The following is a 17,139-nucleotide window of genomic DNA, read 5'->3' on the forward strand; positions in this document are numbered from 1 at the left end:
ACAGTTTGGTGAAAGCAGTTTTAAGTGTGTTAAGATGTATATCCCAAGCTTTGTCCTTGGAGCATATTCCATGGTATTTGAGTGCCTGGTGGTAGATAACAGATTTCTTGGTGTGTTTGGTGATTACTGGATCTGTGAAGTTAAGTGCAGTGATCTGTGGGTTTCTTGTATATAGATGTTTGTATGGTTCCGTTGTTGAAGCTGACTGTGGTGTCCAGGAAGTTGATACTGGTGTGGGAGTGTTCCAGAATGTTTAATGGATTGGCTGGTAATTGTTGAAGTTGTCATGGAAATATATGTGGGAATTTGTCATCTGTCCATAGGATGAAAATATCAACATATCTCAGGTATATCATTGGTTTCATGGTACATTTGTCCAGAAATAATTCTTCAAGTTGGCCCATGAAGTGGTTGGCATACTGGGGAGCCATCCTCATACTCATGAGTGTTGTCATAGTTGGGACAAATGTTTGTTGTTGAATATAAAGTTGTTATGGGTGAGGATGAAATGGTTGAGTATGGTGATGCGCTTAGGGTGGATATCTGAGTGTTGTCCATTGTCTTGTCTTGTAGATATCTGAGGCAGGCAGTGGCTGTCATTGTGGGGGATGTTGGTTTATAGGGAGGTGACATCCATAGTGGCAAGGATGGCTAGCTTTGCCAGGGAGTATGAAGCACAGTGGGCTTTTTAAAAGGGTACAGTATGAACAACCCTCTCACTAAATATGGAAATGGTTGTATGACCTTGATCCCAGCTTGGTCCCTTCCCCTCCCACTTGGAGAGGTTATTGCTGTTCTTGGCATTTGCCTTGTGTGGTCCTGGCTCTCAGAAAATACAAGAGTTGGGTTTGTGATTAGCACCTGTACAGGGCTGTAAGATGGGGATGCTTTTTGTATCCTCTATTACTGTTGTGCACCTGTGTAGTGCTAGTCACAACCAAGGCTGTTGTATCCATCTCATGAAATATTTAATATTTAAAAGGTGTTTATGCAGATTATGCACTGTACCATAGAATCAACAGGGTTGCGTTGTTATAACTAGATGATGATCATAGTAGCCCTTTTAGATTGACCCTGTATGGATGGACATACAAAGAAAAGAAGACTGCAGTTTTTTATGACAGACCTGCTCCAAGGATGGCTAGAATCCCACTGGGGCGCATCGTTCTTGCTTTATGCTAGCTTGCCTGGAGTGACAGCTGTCTAAAAGAGGGTGGGGAGGATTGACTCCTTGAACCAGTGGAGATGGTACTACCGAATATGGAGCAGGGGATATGCAGCCAGTGTTTCAGCTAAAAAACCAATACAGTTTTTATATAAATTGTTTGTTTCCTGTGAAGAGAAACATTTATAGAGGTGAATGGAAGGAAAATCTGCTTTCAAATAAAGATGATCTGTTAAGTGCTGGAATAACTTCTGCAGGCTCATGGCCAGAGAGAGAGATGACCAACACCAGACAGACAGGAATGCAGCATGGAAGGCAGGAAGCTCATTTACATTAATTACCTTAAGTAGTGCCTCATTTCTCTGCCACCAAACATTATTCCCTTCTGGCTTGTTCAGTGGACCTTTTTTTCCTGGATGGATTGGTCCAGCATGGATCAGTATACTCTGCCTTCTGGGCTTGTACACCAGGTCATTTATTTTGAATAGAAGCCTTTACTTAAAAAGATTAGAGAGATGGAGAGAAAGGAAGTTGCTGATTATGTGCAACACCTCCTTCACATACACATGCACACTACTATTAAAATGTAAGTAATATATTGTGACGCGAAGAGCTGACATACAGAAGTATTATAGAAAAGAAATATGATTCCCTTTTTATATCTATGTGAAAATGAACTCTGAGAGGATCATCACGTATTACATGTAACATGAGGGATTTGTTACATGTGTAGTAATTTGTTGCCATTCTGTAGATATATTCATATTCAGAGGAGAAAACGGTTATAGTCTCGTTATTTTCTCCCCCCAGAGGCCAAACCACTCTGTCAATTTAAGGCGGTGGGCGGGAATAATGCCCTCCCTATCTGTGTCATTGTTAAGTGACTGCTGCTTTGCTTACCCGTGCTCTAAGTGTTGCATTTTAACTGTAGATTATTCAGCGGAGCAATTTACTGCCCTTGTCACCTGTTATGAATGATAAAAGTTGCATAAAGTTACAAGATCAGCTTCCTGAGCACACAGTTGCTGGTGGAACCTGCGTAGAAAGATACAGCTTTTGTGAATCTCTTGCCAGTTCTAATTTTTCAAGCTATAACAAAACATATAAATTGTGTTTAGCACAGTAAACCTGTGCAGTGAAAGCTGCTGCTTTTTTTTACTAGTTTCTACTAAATTACAGCAATATTTTTCTTTTTTATTTTTTAATTTCCATCATTGGTCCCAGTCCCATTCTGTAACTTGCTATCTTTAGGCTAGATGAACGCTTTCACTGTTGTGTTTTTGCAAGTCACATCCTCACCCCAGTTCCTGGTGGAATTTTATGATTTAAGAGCTATGCTCTTCCAAACTTCAGTAATCATATGTTCCCTCCAGGATGAGCTGGGTAAACTCTCAACCCAACCTCTGCTTTTCATTGGTATTGGTTTGTTTATGTGGAGGTGGCCTTATGCCTATGTAGAACATCACAGGCCCCACTTATGCAGGGAACGCACACCACATGCACACATCCACTCACTAGCCAGAATGCAATCCTCAATTCACCATCTGTGGTCCAATGCCAGATAGCTGTGTTAGAGACTGAATCCCTTAGTTGCCCTTCCCTTCTCAGAAAGTTCTGCTTTAGGGATTGCTGTGAATGTACATAGGTATGAAGATCTGTTCATAGGTAAGTTGAAGACTGGTGTGGCCATACATATGTTACTTTGTGTATCTTCCCACTAAATCTAGGTCCTGCCCTGGTTTTGTGTACCCGTGTGGTCATGAGATCACGTCACTCCAAAATTTATAAAGAAAATTTATTTTAAAAAATGAAATTAATTTGATATAGACCAAAATGAACTGAAACGCTACTTTTCTACAATGCAGTTGCAGATGTACAGAGGAATTGTCACCACTTAAGAATCTCTTCCAAAGTTTCAGGAATAGTATTTTAAAAACCAGTGACTCATACTGTGAATAAAAATTTATGTTCAGCCAGCAAAAGAGAGGAAATTAAGAGTTACGGTGCAACTCAGTTTGATGTACCCAGGCAATACAATAGATCTAAAGCATGATTCTAACCTTCTTTCTATGTGTTGTTTTCATTGCTTCATAGCTCAGATACACACTAAGAAAGCAATATATTATACACATAGAACCATAGTAGTCTGCAGAACTGAATGCATCAGCCCTCCACAAATCTATGCTACAAGCTCTGGTTCCTTCAAAATGACAAGTCTATTGTCAAATTCCTGCTGCTGTAGTACAGTGGAATAAAAATACTTCACAAAAGCAAATATAATTAAATTCCAAACACACTTAAAAATGCAAGCAATTAACAGCAAAACATAAAGGCAAATAAAGCGAACATAGTGACTACCTCCTTCCCACCCTTAAGCCTGCATCAAGAAGCAGGATCACAGCATGACAAAATGTCAGAGCAAATCAGAAAAGGGGGAAAAAAAAGTCTGTCTTATTAGCCCTTCCTCAGTAGATTGCTTTTGAAAATGTTCTTTCATTTCAACAGTTCGGTCTGGGAAAAGTGTCTAACAACATGACTGATTTTCGAAGATGACCCTTACACAACAAAACCACAGGAATGAGAGAATAGCCAATGCCTCCGAGGATTCCAATACACAGTCTTTTGCCAGTTCCAGCCTCTTGTTCTCTGCAGACTTCAAGGCGATCTCTATTTTATTAGTTTACCTTTTTTCTTCTAAAGATAAAAGTATTATCACCCATTCAAAAACCAAATGTTCTGCACACAGTCTAATAGACTTATGAACGATTCTCCTAAAATATCATTTAGTCATTAGCAGTGTCCTTCTGATACTTCAACGCTAATTCACATGCAAGTTTTAGCAATCCTTAGAATGGAAGAGAATCTTAAAGTAAAATTTTGTATAGCAAATTGTTGCAAAAGAGTAGTCACCTTCTGTGTCTTGCCTTCAGTGTTTTCAAGCAGTAATGACAGAAGTGATGTCCCTGGTACTTTTGCTATTCCAACTCAAGGGTAGTGATTCAAATGCTTTAAGTGAGGCTGGCTGCCACTGATCCTAGGTTGCTGTTTTGGCAGTTGAGGATCAGGACCTCTATAATTTACCCCACATTTCTGCAAACTAGAAAGCTGCTGAATTAAGAATTTTATTAGGTGACTCACCTTGGTTCCCCCTAAGACTCCAATTATATTGTGGTTTTTAATCTTTTATATATTCTTCATCTCATTAATGCTTCAAGAAAACATCTTATCTGTAATAAGCTTGCTGAGGTTATTTTCTACTGCATAGATGCTGTATTTTTCATGCAAGTGTCTTGCTGCTCCACAGTTACAGTCCAAATTTTTGCCTTCTTGATTGTTGCCGGTGACTCCTGCAATTTCTCTTGCTTGTGTGCCTTTTTTTTCAATATAATGAAATGACTTTCAAGATTCTAGAAACTAGATGCAATCCCTATGTCATATATGCATCTTACAGATACAGAGAGCGTGGCATCTGTTACCTGCAAGGAAAGGAATTTGAAAAATAACTTTTTCTCTTTTGATATTTTCTACAGTAAAAATAAGCCTCAACTCCTTCCCTCCCCTCCACCCCAAAAAGGGGGCAACAGTGCTAAAGAAAGAATTAAATAACCACATATGCCCTTAAATTCCTCTGATTTGGTGCATCCTTTCACTTTCTTGTGTAAAGGTGTGCACCTAAATCCATTTTTAGGCACCAAAGGAAGTGGCCTGAATGTTAGAGATGCTGAATACGAGCAGCTCCTGTTGTAGTCAATGGGAGTTTCACCTGTTCAGCTCCTCTAAAAACCAGGCTGCTGCTTTAGGATCAATATACATGTAAGAGACGAATTTTGGGCACCTAATTTTGAAAATTTTCATCCTTGACTCTACACCATAACTTGATCTATGTACCATTTATTCCACGGCCTAATCTATATGCATTGCAGTTGTGGGTTTTAAATCTATATTTGCAAGTTAGGAACCTTATTAAAAAAATGTGAAAATGAAAAGACTAAATAGGTAAAATCTAAAATAATGCAGTAGAGGTGGACTGGAGGAGTTGTATGAGTGACACTTACCCCCCCCCCCGACCCCTGTGTGGTTCTAATCAGTGTTATGACTCATTCACTTCCATTAAGTTACTATTAAGCAAATACAAGATTGATTTATTAAAATATTTATAGGTAGTGAGGAGCAGAAACTGAGCTCTTTAAGGGTCTATCTGGTGAAAATGGCTGAAGGCCAAATATTTGGGTCTGAGAAGGCCCCTTTGCGCTGTTCCATCAGCGCAAAGGGTATGTATGCCAGATAGATTTGGTCCCCAGGGAATATCCCTTGCATAATGATGATGCTAGTCGCCTGAATTTTGAGGACATCAACAGTCATCATTTGTACTAATGGGTCTTTAGTACCGCTCTCAGTATACACACCCCTCTCCAGTGCCCCACAAATACTCCTTCCCAGTAAACAACACACCCTCTGGCACCCCTCCAAATACCCTCTCCAGTTCCCTTTCTGCCCCCCCCCCCATAGTGTCCTCTTCTTGGGAACCTGATATATGGTAACCTTAAAACAGGGGTAGGCAACCTATGGCACAGGTGCCGAAGGCAGCACACGAGCTGATTTTCAGCAGCACTCACACTGCCCGGGTTCTGGCCACCGGTCCAGGGGGCTCTGCATTTTAATTTAATTTTAAATGAAGCTTCTTAAACATTCTGAAACCTTATTTACTTTATATACAACAATAGTTTAGTTATATATTATAGACTTATAGAAAGAGACCTTCTAAAAAGGTTAAAATGTATTATTGGCACATGAAACCTTAAATTAAAGTGAATAAATGAAGACTCGGCACACCGTTTCTGAAAGGTTGCCGACTCCTGCCCTAAAACATCAGTTATAGATAGGAATTTATCAGCACGTTTACTCCACAGCACCCACAGAGTGCAATGAGGTAGCAGCGGCTGGCAGGAGCAGGGCATGCAGCCACCACTGTGCTGACCCGGCAGGCAGGCAGAGGTGACATGACATGACCCCCAGAGGGCTGGGTTTTTTTCAGATCCAACTTGACCCAAATCTGATACTTGTAGTCAGGTCCCATTGGGTTTGGGATGGGTTGGATGTTGCTGCATGACAATGAATCATAACTGCTACCAGAGTCCAAGCCCACCTGACCTCCTGAGTCTGAGTTTATGTAACTAACCTGAACTGCCACTCATGCAACAATATCCACGTTAAAAGAACAGGAGTCCTTGTGGCACCTTAGAGATTAACAAAAATATTTGAGCATAAGCTTTTGTGGGCTGCAGCCCACTTCATCAGATGCATAGAATGGAACATATAGTAAGAAATATATGTTGTTGTTTTTAGCATGTTAGCTTGAGCTGAGTTAGCACAAATCTGTCTGCCCTTGCTGGTAATCAGACTTCCCAGCTGCAGTATAGATATACCCTTCGTGCACAGCAAGCTGGGGTGTAAATTTATAGTGCTCTATCCTGCCACAAATTAACTGGCTGTGTGGTCCTTGCTACTGCGCATTAAAAATTCCATAGTGAAATGTGTTACATCTGGAACTTGTAGTGTGTGGTAGCAAGGTCCACACAGTCAGTCAGTCTATGGCAAGCTAAAGTACTGTACTGTACTGTAAATGTACTGTACATTCATCCCTACATTGCTAAAACACCATGTAGAAAAGCCCTTAGGCAGAATATAAGTCTACAAATGTCTATAGGTTGTAAACACCAAGAATGGAAAGGAATTATTTAGTGTGGTATACTGAGGTGTAACAGGAAAACAAAAATTTAGGCTGCATGTCTGGTAGAAGTTCCTTAGAGTGAAATGTATTATCCTGTAGGTTAGTCTGCCCATTTAGGTGCATGTATGTTAATTTGAGCCCACAAACATAAAATTCAGTCCATAAACTTACATGTGCAGGTTTGGAAATTGGTCTATATATGTTTGGTCTTAGATGTTTAAGTCCTTCAGAAATGAATGATCACTAGTTGTTTAAACTAAAAGATTGATACTGTTGATATTTTAACACATTTACACTTACTTTTTTCTCTCTTCTTAGCACCCTTCCCAAACCCACAAACTTCTTGTTCTACCTTTGGTAATACAGTAACTTCCTTGCAAGCTAGTGACCAGATCCCTCGCTCATGTAAATCCATAGAAAGCAGTGGAGCTATATGAATTTTGACTAGCTGAGGATCAGGGCCTAGGATTCTTTTTGACCATGGTTGCTGTTAGATCATGTCATAAAGGTGTCATATCTGCTCTTTTTATTCTCTCTCTCTCTTCCTGAATTCCATATACCATTGTTCATATATCTCTATCTATGAGGCCTGTGCTGAGCTAGCTGTAGATGCTCAGTAAAAGGAATTTGGAGCAGCTGAAAAAGGGAGAACACCTATTCACTTGTTACACCCTTGTGTTTACTCCCACACAAGCTTAATGTGGGCCTAAAAGGGTAATTAACATACCAGGCAACCCCTGCAAGAGAGAAAACTAGGCTTAATTGATGATGAAGCCAAACTGGGGAGGGGTTGACGATGATTATGAAGTCAGGAAGAGTGTGGCAGAAAGAAGCTGCAGGAAGGGAGTCTGCAATCATTATCAGGGGTATAGAAGAGGTAGGAAGCAGCCAAGGGAGAGACCAAGGTGTCTGAGGCATTGGACTTTGGCTGCCATCTCCAGGGTCTCTGGGCTGGAATCCAGAGTAGAGGGAGGACCTAGGTTCCCCTACCAGCCACTGAGGAAGGTGCGGTGAAACCCCCTGAAGTAAAGGGTTTAAGGACCACAGAGCCTAAAGACCGACAGAAAACCTGCTGTAAGGTCATTCGACTATAGCTTGGTTGGACTCTCTGTTACCCTGGAAGGTAAAGCGTGACCTGGCCAGGAGAGCCAAGTTGCCAGAAGAGAGATCACTGTAGTGACAGTGATCATACAGGGGGAACCATACAGGGAATCAGCCACTATGCCTTGCCTCTCCACAAGAAGATGCACCTGTGATGAGTGGAGCCCTTTTCATTCCAGCTGACTGTCATAAACAAAGACTCCCAGCTGTCAGTTCTGACATAGAGCAGTCAGGGAGAAAAGATGGTGGTGGGTAGGTGGGTGAGGTTCTGTGGCCTGTGATGTGCAGGAGGTCAGATTGGGTGATTATGATGGTCCCTTTTGGCCTTAAAGTCTATGGGCCCATCTGGCCATTGACCAAAGATTCTCCTTGGCAATTAAGAGGGAGGGGGAAAGAACTTCCCTCAATGGTGTTCCCAGTTCTCCAAGATAAAGAGCACAATGCTCATCTCTTCTTTTCTGGATTCAATAATTCAAGCCATAAGACAGGATTATGAGTTGTATAGAGTTTATTAGGGGTCAAGATGAGGAGTACATTTATACTCATGGAGTATGAGTGGGTCATACCATCTCCATCCCTCTGTGCACTGGGCCAACGCTACCCTGGGGCAGCTAGCCCTTGGCTTGACCAGTTTATTCAATTATACGGTGATAAGTATGCCCCTTATACTTGTGTGAACCAGGTTCAAGATTTTTCCACTGAGATTTTATCTAAACACAAGGGACCGTGTTTTCTTTTGTTTGTACACTGAACTCCCTAATACATAAAGCCAAGCATTAATGCTGGAATATTGTGCTTGTCTATTAGCCTTTGTCTCACTGGGGAAAATAAAAAAGAACGACCCAAAACTGGTTTTCCTTGACCGTGACCAATGTTTAGTATAGCCACAATGTTTAGTGACTACTATTCTTTTTAAGCTGTCTAAATTGAAACTTGTTATACCTTAGAATATAGTCTTGAATTTCTCTCAGAGCATGTAATAGCTTTTTACTGTAGTTGTTTTTCAATGGTATCTCTGAACTATGGAAAAAAATTGACAATTCAAATGCCTGAAATATTTTATGCCCTGGAAAATAGGTGAGCAAGTAGTATCCATTAACAAATTCTGATTGTTTGTGGCCTTATCTTGTGTAAAGATGCAAACAAACAGAATCTGTAAGAAATGATTTATTTTAAATTCTGTGCAGTTGGAAGCACTAGCTTTTATGGTTATGGGGACAGTTGAGTTTCAATGTATCTGGTTTCAGGCAGGAAAGAGCCATCAAGAAAAAGAATGATCATTAGGCACAGATTTCAGACCAAAGTCTGTTCAAAAAGGTGCATCCAGAACTGTGTGCACTTAATGGATGTGCTCTTTTGCACAGACCATGGTAGAAAATGTGAGTCCTGAAACATTTTTATTACATTTTTTAAAACCTTAGACTTTGCTGACCTCCTAATAGATCCCCTTGTCCAAAGAAATCCACCCATGAACCTATCACATTGCTGCACAACTGCCACAGCCCAGCAGTTAATAGAACCTGGGGCCCTGTTCCAGGCGTTTAGGCCTGGGGATCCAAAAAGTAGTGAATCCTCTAGCCCTTCAAAAAACTCAACACACACATGCACATACACACACAGTTCTGCACTTTTAAGGAAATAGGCCCTATGCAGCACAGCACAGCTTAACAATGCACTGCCGGTGTGGCGTATCAACTTCACAGACTGCTCTCAAAGAAATGGATCCCATAGCAACTCCATTACATCAAGTGCCTTCCATGCCTGTGGTGGGCAGAAAGTAGCATTTGTCCCCAAATCCTGAAAATTTTGAATAATTCCTCTGCAGCTGGCTCTGGTGCAAGGTAAAACTGGAGGTTGTATTTTGAGATGCATTAAATAGAAAGTAAACATTCTGTTTGAGACTGAGTAATATTAGGAACTTTGGTAGCATTTCTGTGGTGTTTCTGAACTGGGTGGCAATACAGCGCATATGTTACAGTGGATTTAATAGCACTGACTTTAATTTTTTATTTTTGCAATTAGTATGTACCTTGGTGAACAATATATGAGAGACGTTTAGAACATCAGATGTCTCATGAGGGAATCAGTGGGATATAGATCCTTCACACCTACGTGTCTCTTTGAGTCTGGATTAGTAAGGACCAAAACTTGTTATAATTGGTCGTTCAATGACCAATGAAGACTGAATTATTTGTTTCAATCTGGTTCCTAATGAACATTGTGGTCTGTTCAGCATGTCCTAGAAAACACACTTACAGTTTATCTGCTGCTTATACACAAGGCCGGCTCCAGACACCTTTTTTTGTTTTTTCCGCTTGGGGCGGCAAAAATGCTGGAGCCAGCCCTACTTATATAGGATATAATCAACACAGGCAAGATCAAAGAGTCACAGCAAAGTGACCAAGGACTGAACTCATATAGAATCTGAACTACTATCTTACTGCAAGACACGACTCATGACTGAGGCAGCTCAGGGGTTAGGGGAACTTGCAGTGCAGCTGCCTGAGATGTTCTTGTTCCATGGCTAATACATTTTCAGTTTTGAGCTCTCAGTTCATCACCTTTCACAAGAACTAAAATTAATGGATGTACAATAGCTTTTTAAATCAAGTTAAAGATGAGAAGTTACTTGGTTTTACGTAGTTTTATTCTGCTTTGGGAGTTCACCTATGCCTCCCTGTTATTTTATAAGCAGTTGAAGGTTTAGACAAAAATAAGATTGAATCAGTGTACCCTCTATTGAACTTAAAATCCTGCATGATCAAACCCCAGGGAGAAAGCATGATATGCTCCAGCAGGGTGTTTATTAGTTCTGCTATTTTAATTGGCCTGAGTTTTTGACCTTTGATTAAAAGAAATGGAGGGGTTTTCTTTCTATTAACAGCAGAATGATGAAAACATTTAAGATGGGCTAGTAATACTCATCCCTTCTATCAAGCCACAGTTTAATCTAGAACTAATAATGAAGAATTCCACATAGAATCCTGAAAACAGCACTGCTAATTGCATGAGTTTATTAAATATAATTGGTGCCAGGTACTTAAAACCTTCTACCTACCTTTCCATAATTAGCTTACTCCCTCTAGCTTTCCCCTTAAGCCCCCAAGAAGAAAGAAGTGGTGCAAGAGGTTAAAGTCAGAAATATTTCTTATGGTTTTTGTTTGTGCAGATGATTCACTGAGATGAAAGCGCACAATATCCCTATAGTGTGCAATCACTTCATCATCAAAATCATTCACTGCATTTGATATAAATGAGGATGCCAGTGTATTTTGAAGATATAACTGAGGATGTCAGTGTATTTTGCTGGAAAATTAGAGGAGTACTTCCAGTCTTCAGATCAAATTTTTATATCCATGTATATCATTTTAACTTTTCTACTACAAGCATCTTAAAAAACGTAACCCTGAAATTTAGTGAATTCTTCTCAAAATTTGCAAGGCCTTTCTCAAGTTGGACACTGAAAAACTAAGGCACACAAAATCAGACCTTAATGAAGATTATAGCATTAACCTCGCTGTGTTATTGAAATGAATGAAAAGACTCTCTCTGATTTCAGTGGGCCCTGGATCAGGCTCTTGATGCTTAGGAAATGCTTTAAAGTCCTCAGATTCACGGACCTGATCAATGGGCCCAGGTTATACAACAACCCCAATCAAGTGGAGTTTTGTATATGCTGCAACTTCAGGATTGGGCCCCGGAGCATGGCCATTAAGAGATTTAAAAAGCACACTTGCTACAGTTCCAAAAAGAAGATCACTGGCTGAGAACAGCAGCAGTTCTTGAATGGCTGGCATTAGATACTCAATTCCTTTCCCTGAGGAGCTTGTGCATGGCATTTCTGTTTTAAGTTTAGCCACTGCATTACCTGGCCAATTGTAATTAAGCATTCTGCTAGCATACAGTTCTTTTAAACTATTATATATGAAAAGTGACTTTGCAGACTTATCAACATCCATGCTTGCTTTTATTTGAAAGCAGGATTTGGAACTAATTGTTTCCTGAAACTACTATGTCTTAAGGAACTGTATTCTGCTCCTTTTGTCTGAAGACTATTCAAAATGTTTTTTTAAAATGTACCCAGTATACCCAAAGCAATTAGTCCTTTTATTGTATACACTATGTGCTTATGGTAATGGGTGTCAAATTTTGGAAATCCAGAAAGAATATACATTGAATTGTAATGAAGTTCCATAAATACATAATTTATCATGAGGGAAACAACTCTGGTCATAAGCAAAATCTATGGAAGTATATTAAAGAATATCATAACGCATATATGAAAAGGTACAAATAACAGAATGTTAAACTATTAAAGGGGGTACTGTCCAGGCTCCATCAAAAATGTGATTTGCCAAATTTGCTGCAGCTGACAAGTGCATGCTCAGAGGTAATAAAACAGTTTACATATATAATGTTATTCAGCTCCTCCCTCCGGTTCTTATCTGTTTAGCTTTGAGCAGGTAGTGCAGCAAGGAAGAGAGTCTTGCATTAGAGGATGAACTCTAAAAGATTCTTGAGCTCAGGTGGAAGCAATGTCCACAGCTTAAGGTCCTAGCTAGAAGAAGTGGCAAAGAAATAAAATTATTTATATTTTAACCATGTGCATAATAGTAGGACAGCCAACTGTTTCTGATAATGCATAACAAATGCAATGCTAGCAATAGACTAAATAATAATTATTTGTAAATATACAGAGACTTTAATGAACAGATTATAAAATACACTAGTACTGAATATTGTATTTGTGTAACTCAGCTAATGCAGATAGCCAGAGCACTGCTCATAAAAGCAATCATAATATACAAACCCCTCACCAGATAACCTTGAGTACATGAAACAGCATTTACAAATTAAACTTCAGACTCTAACATCCTCCACCCCTCACATTCTCTCTCTCTCTCTCTCTCTCTCAGATACACACAGTAATAGTCCCTGCCATCTGCGGCTATATCTTTTTTTAAAAATTAGCATTTTGTTTTTAGAACCTTAACGATGAGTAAAATGTCAAGTCACCCAGAAAATAATCATAGGCATGACAACGAAATGTTAGATCAGCTTGTCTGTCTAGAACATAGTTCACAGAAGAGCTGCACTCACCTGTTTTGGAGATAGCACAAGTAGAGTGCAGATACGCAGAGGTACTGTGGGCATTAGCTGGTAAATCTTCAGAGAGCTATGCAGAATTTTAGCAGCATGACTCCTATTGATTCTAATGATTTTAGAAGCATGACTCCTATTATTTTCATTAATGACTTGGCTAATGAAGTGGAGAGTATGCTTATAAAATTTGTGGCCGATCCCAGGCTGGGAGGAGTTGCTAGCACTTTGTAGGACGGGATTAGAATTTAAAATAACCTTCAGAAATTGGAGAGTTTGTCTGAAATCAACAATATGAAATTCAATAAAGACAAGTGGCAAAGTACAACACTTGGGAAAGAAAAATCAAATGGACAACTACAAAATAAGGATTAACTGGCTAGGTAGAAACACTGCTGAAAAGGATCTGGGGTTTAGAGTGGATCAAAAACTGAATGTGAGCCAACAATATGATATAGCTGAGAAAAAGGTTAATATCATACTGAGTTGTATTAACAGGAGTATCGTATGTAACACATGGGAGATGGTTGTCCTGCTTTATTCAGCACTGGTGAGGCTTCTGCTGGAATACTGTGTCCAGTTCTGAGCACCACACATTAGGAAAGATGTGGATAAATTAGAGAGTCCAGAGGAGAGTAACAAAAATAATACAAGGTTTAGTAAACCTGACCTATGAGAAAAGGTTAAAAAAAATGGGTTTGTTTAATCTTTAGAAAAGAAAATTTGAAAGAGTGGACAATCCTAATAACAGTCTTTAAATCTATAAATAGGACTGTTACTAATAGGACCATGATCAATTGTTCATCATGTCCTCTGCAATTGGGACAAGAAGTTAGCAGCAAGAGAAATTTAGAATAAATATTAGGGAAAACTTTTTAATTATTAGAGTAATTAAGTTCTGAAAAAGACTTCCAAGGGCAGTTGTGGAATCCCCATCGCTGGAGGTTTTTAAGAATAGGTTAGACAAATACCTGTCAGGGATGGGCTAGGTATACTTGGTTCTGCCACAGCTTCAGGGGCTGAATCAATTGACCAATTCAGGTCCTTTCCAGGTCTCCATTTCTATGATTCTATGTGACTACAAAAAAGCTTTCAAAGTTTACTCTCTAAAAAACAAACTCCATTACTTTTGGAGATTAGGACATATTATTTATGACAGGAAACAATCATGTAGGTTCAACAGCAAAGCACATCTTGTCATGATTTCTGGCCTACATGAAATTCAGCTAAAAGGACTGTGGCCGTCATTGATGCATGAAGGTGATAAGTAAAACTGATTCTCTTCTCCCTTCAATATAAATAAAAAAACCAGAATCAGGTTATCACAGAGATGACATAGAGTGTGTGTATCTCTCCCACTCTCCCCATTTTCAAATAGTTTAAATGGTCATATCAATAATGTAACAACTGTAATGTAAGAAATGTGCAATGAGGAATTTCTACAAAGCTATATTTCTCTAGCATTTCCACAATTTCTTTTTTCATTTTTTCCTTCTTCTGTCATTTAGACACTACATTGTAAATGATAGGAAGGTAGCTAGACAGTTGCTCAGTAGGATGCAAGATAAAGCCTTTAGCTACAATATCATAATCTTACAATTCAGAAACAGACCCATAGTAATGAACATAACCTAAAGAAGTTGAATGTAACCTTGCCAGTGACTATTGTCCACAGAAAATGTTTATGTTGTAGGTGAGCTAAGGAAAGAACATTTGAAATTGAAGTCATCTTAGTAAGAATAAAAGTTACATTAACATTCTGAGATGTTCATTTGGAATTCAGGCTTCACTTTAACCCAGCTTTCTGGGGCAGAATCCTTATCTCACTGAATGTGAGTTTTACTCTAAATTTTTCTTCCCCTTATGCTGCAAAAAGAATGCAGTTATCCTATCATCTCTCTCTCTTATTTCTGATGTGCCTATTCCATTGGTATTCAAGCATCTCAATATCACATTTTCTGGAAGGCTTTTAAAGTTTATGTAAGACCTTTTCTTCTGGTCTGGGCAGCTGGATGTAATCCAGAAATAATAGGAGCTTATGGCCATGTATGTAAATTTTTTCTGTCAGGCTGAACTCAGCAACCTATCTCTTTCAAAGATATCCGTTATTATCATAATAAGGGTACTAACAGTTTGCTTGCCCCCTGTGTCTTTCCATCTGCATATCCAGTAACATATGTTTGCAAAGATCAGTTCCTTCATTGGGTCTAACCTCACCAGCTCAGAGATTATTTTAATAACAAACCCTATGGAGTCTCTACTTTCAACCAGGGTAGGAATCCCCACACTTTAATATCCTTTGCCTTTATTGCTCATTAATTATCTTTAACCTCTTTTCAGCCTGCACTAGAGTTCATGCTGCACAGGCTCTGAAGAAATTGTTCTTTTTGTGTTCTGCCTGAAAACTCTCAACCTGCTCTCAACTATGTTTAATTTTTGTTCCACAACTCTCATTCTCTTTTTTAGTCCTTTATTCAGAGGACACTGTTCCAGTTTTCCCTTCCAGTAAAGAAAGAGTGATCTTTACCTTACTCATTTTGTTTATTAAAAGCTTCCAGCAGTTCTTTGATGGCAGTGTTGCTAGTTCCATTGTGACAAAGAAGGGGATGCCGGGCAGTGGGAAAACAATACGATACCCTTTCAGCTCTAGGTCAAGCTGGACAGCGTGGAATAAAAAGTGATGTTTCTCAGTGGTTTCAGTTTTGTGTCTGTCCTGCAGCAAAATCTCTGTGCCCTTAGCTGTGTAACAAGCAATTAGTCTCATAATTAGCAATTAGTAACATACGCATTAGTCTCAACAACTGAGGAGCAAATTCAGGATATGCCTGACTCTATTCACTGATCATCAGAACTTTTGAAAAAATGTTCTTTTGGTCAAATTCATCCCTTGTTTAAGCAAGCACAGTTGCACTGAAGATAAAGGGCTTCTTATGGCCCTGGGTTTCCACTGTTGTTGTTGTGGGGTTTTTTAATATTATTTTCTTCTGCTATATTTTGTGTGTGTATTTATAAACAATGCTCACTTCTCTTTACTTTATAAACAAGGAGATCCTTACCAAACCCTTTAATGCTCACATTCTGATGTCTTGAGTAGTCTACTTTTAAATAACTTTATTATTTTGCACTTAAGAAATTAATAACTAGAAAAGGATATTAAGAAAGGCATGTATATTTAAAATTACAAAGGAGAATGGTAATTAAAATTATTGGCAGCGATTTTCAAAGGCAAAAATGAGAGTCAGGGTATTGAATTTCAAGGAAAGTTGGGTGCCTGACTACCTCTGTCCCCTTGAAAATCTCCCCCAATAATTTTAATTATTTTCTTGTGTGATTTAAAATATATGCACCTTAATATACTTTTCTTATTAAAACTGAAATTAACAAGGAGTTACTATACAATTGTTTCCCTTTTAGAGTATCACTGCTTGGGAGATGTCTCCTGAAATAATTTGTAACTCTTGGAATCACAACACATGAAGTTAGTCTAGAAATTTGAAGAGTGAAGGTGTCTCTGATGGAATAATAAGAACCCATTTCTTTCAGCATGATAGCTTTTGTTTGTACTAATTTTGTGCAAGTACATTTATGATAACAGCCAGTATGCTAACTGTCTGAGAAATAAGTGAATCAGACATTGTGGACTAGATTCCAGTTATTTGATGCAGAATAGGCTTCAATGTTCATCTCACTTTTTCTCTTCTTAGACTTTTTTTGCCAATAATTTCTAAGCTACAGCAAAATGTTCTGTGTATTTACTCTAATCAGCACTTAAGGGAGTCGATGTTTCCTTGGGAATAGGGCACTGGACTGGAACTCAGGAGACCTGGGTTCCATTCTGGGCTCTTGTACTGGCCTGCTGAATGAAGATCAACAAATCTCTTCCCGCCCTCGTGCCTCAGTTTCCTCATCTCTAAAATGGAATTAATGATGATTTCTTTTGTAAAGTGCTTTGAGAGCTACAGATGAAAAGCACTGTATAAGAGATAGGTATTACTATTAGGACGAGGATTCTGGTTATAAATTACACACTACTGATCTCCAT

At 39.0% G+C, this 17,139-nt stretch overlaps 1 protein-coding gene across 4 annotated transcripts in view; it reads left to right on the plus strand.

Moving 5' to 3' along the window:
• The window catches only part of LOC127047710 (bifunctional heparan sulfate N-deacetylase/N-sulfotransferase 3), a 105,985-nt gene that overhangs the window by 21,464 nt on the left and 67,382 nt on the right, over nucleotides 1-17,139 (plus strand). The gene's annotated exons all lie outside the window — the stretch shown is intronic.

Source organism: Gopherus flavomarginatus, chromosome 3, assembly GCF_025201925.1.
Source record: "Gopherus flavomarginatus isolate rGopFla2 chromosome 3, rGopFla2.mat.asm, whole genome shotgun sequence".
Lineage (NCBI taxonomy): Eukaryota > Metazoa > Chordata > Testudines > Testudinidae > Gopherus > Gopherus flavomarginatus.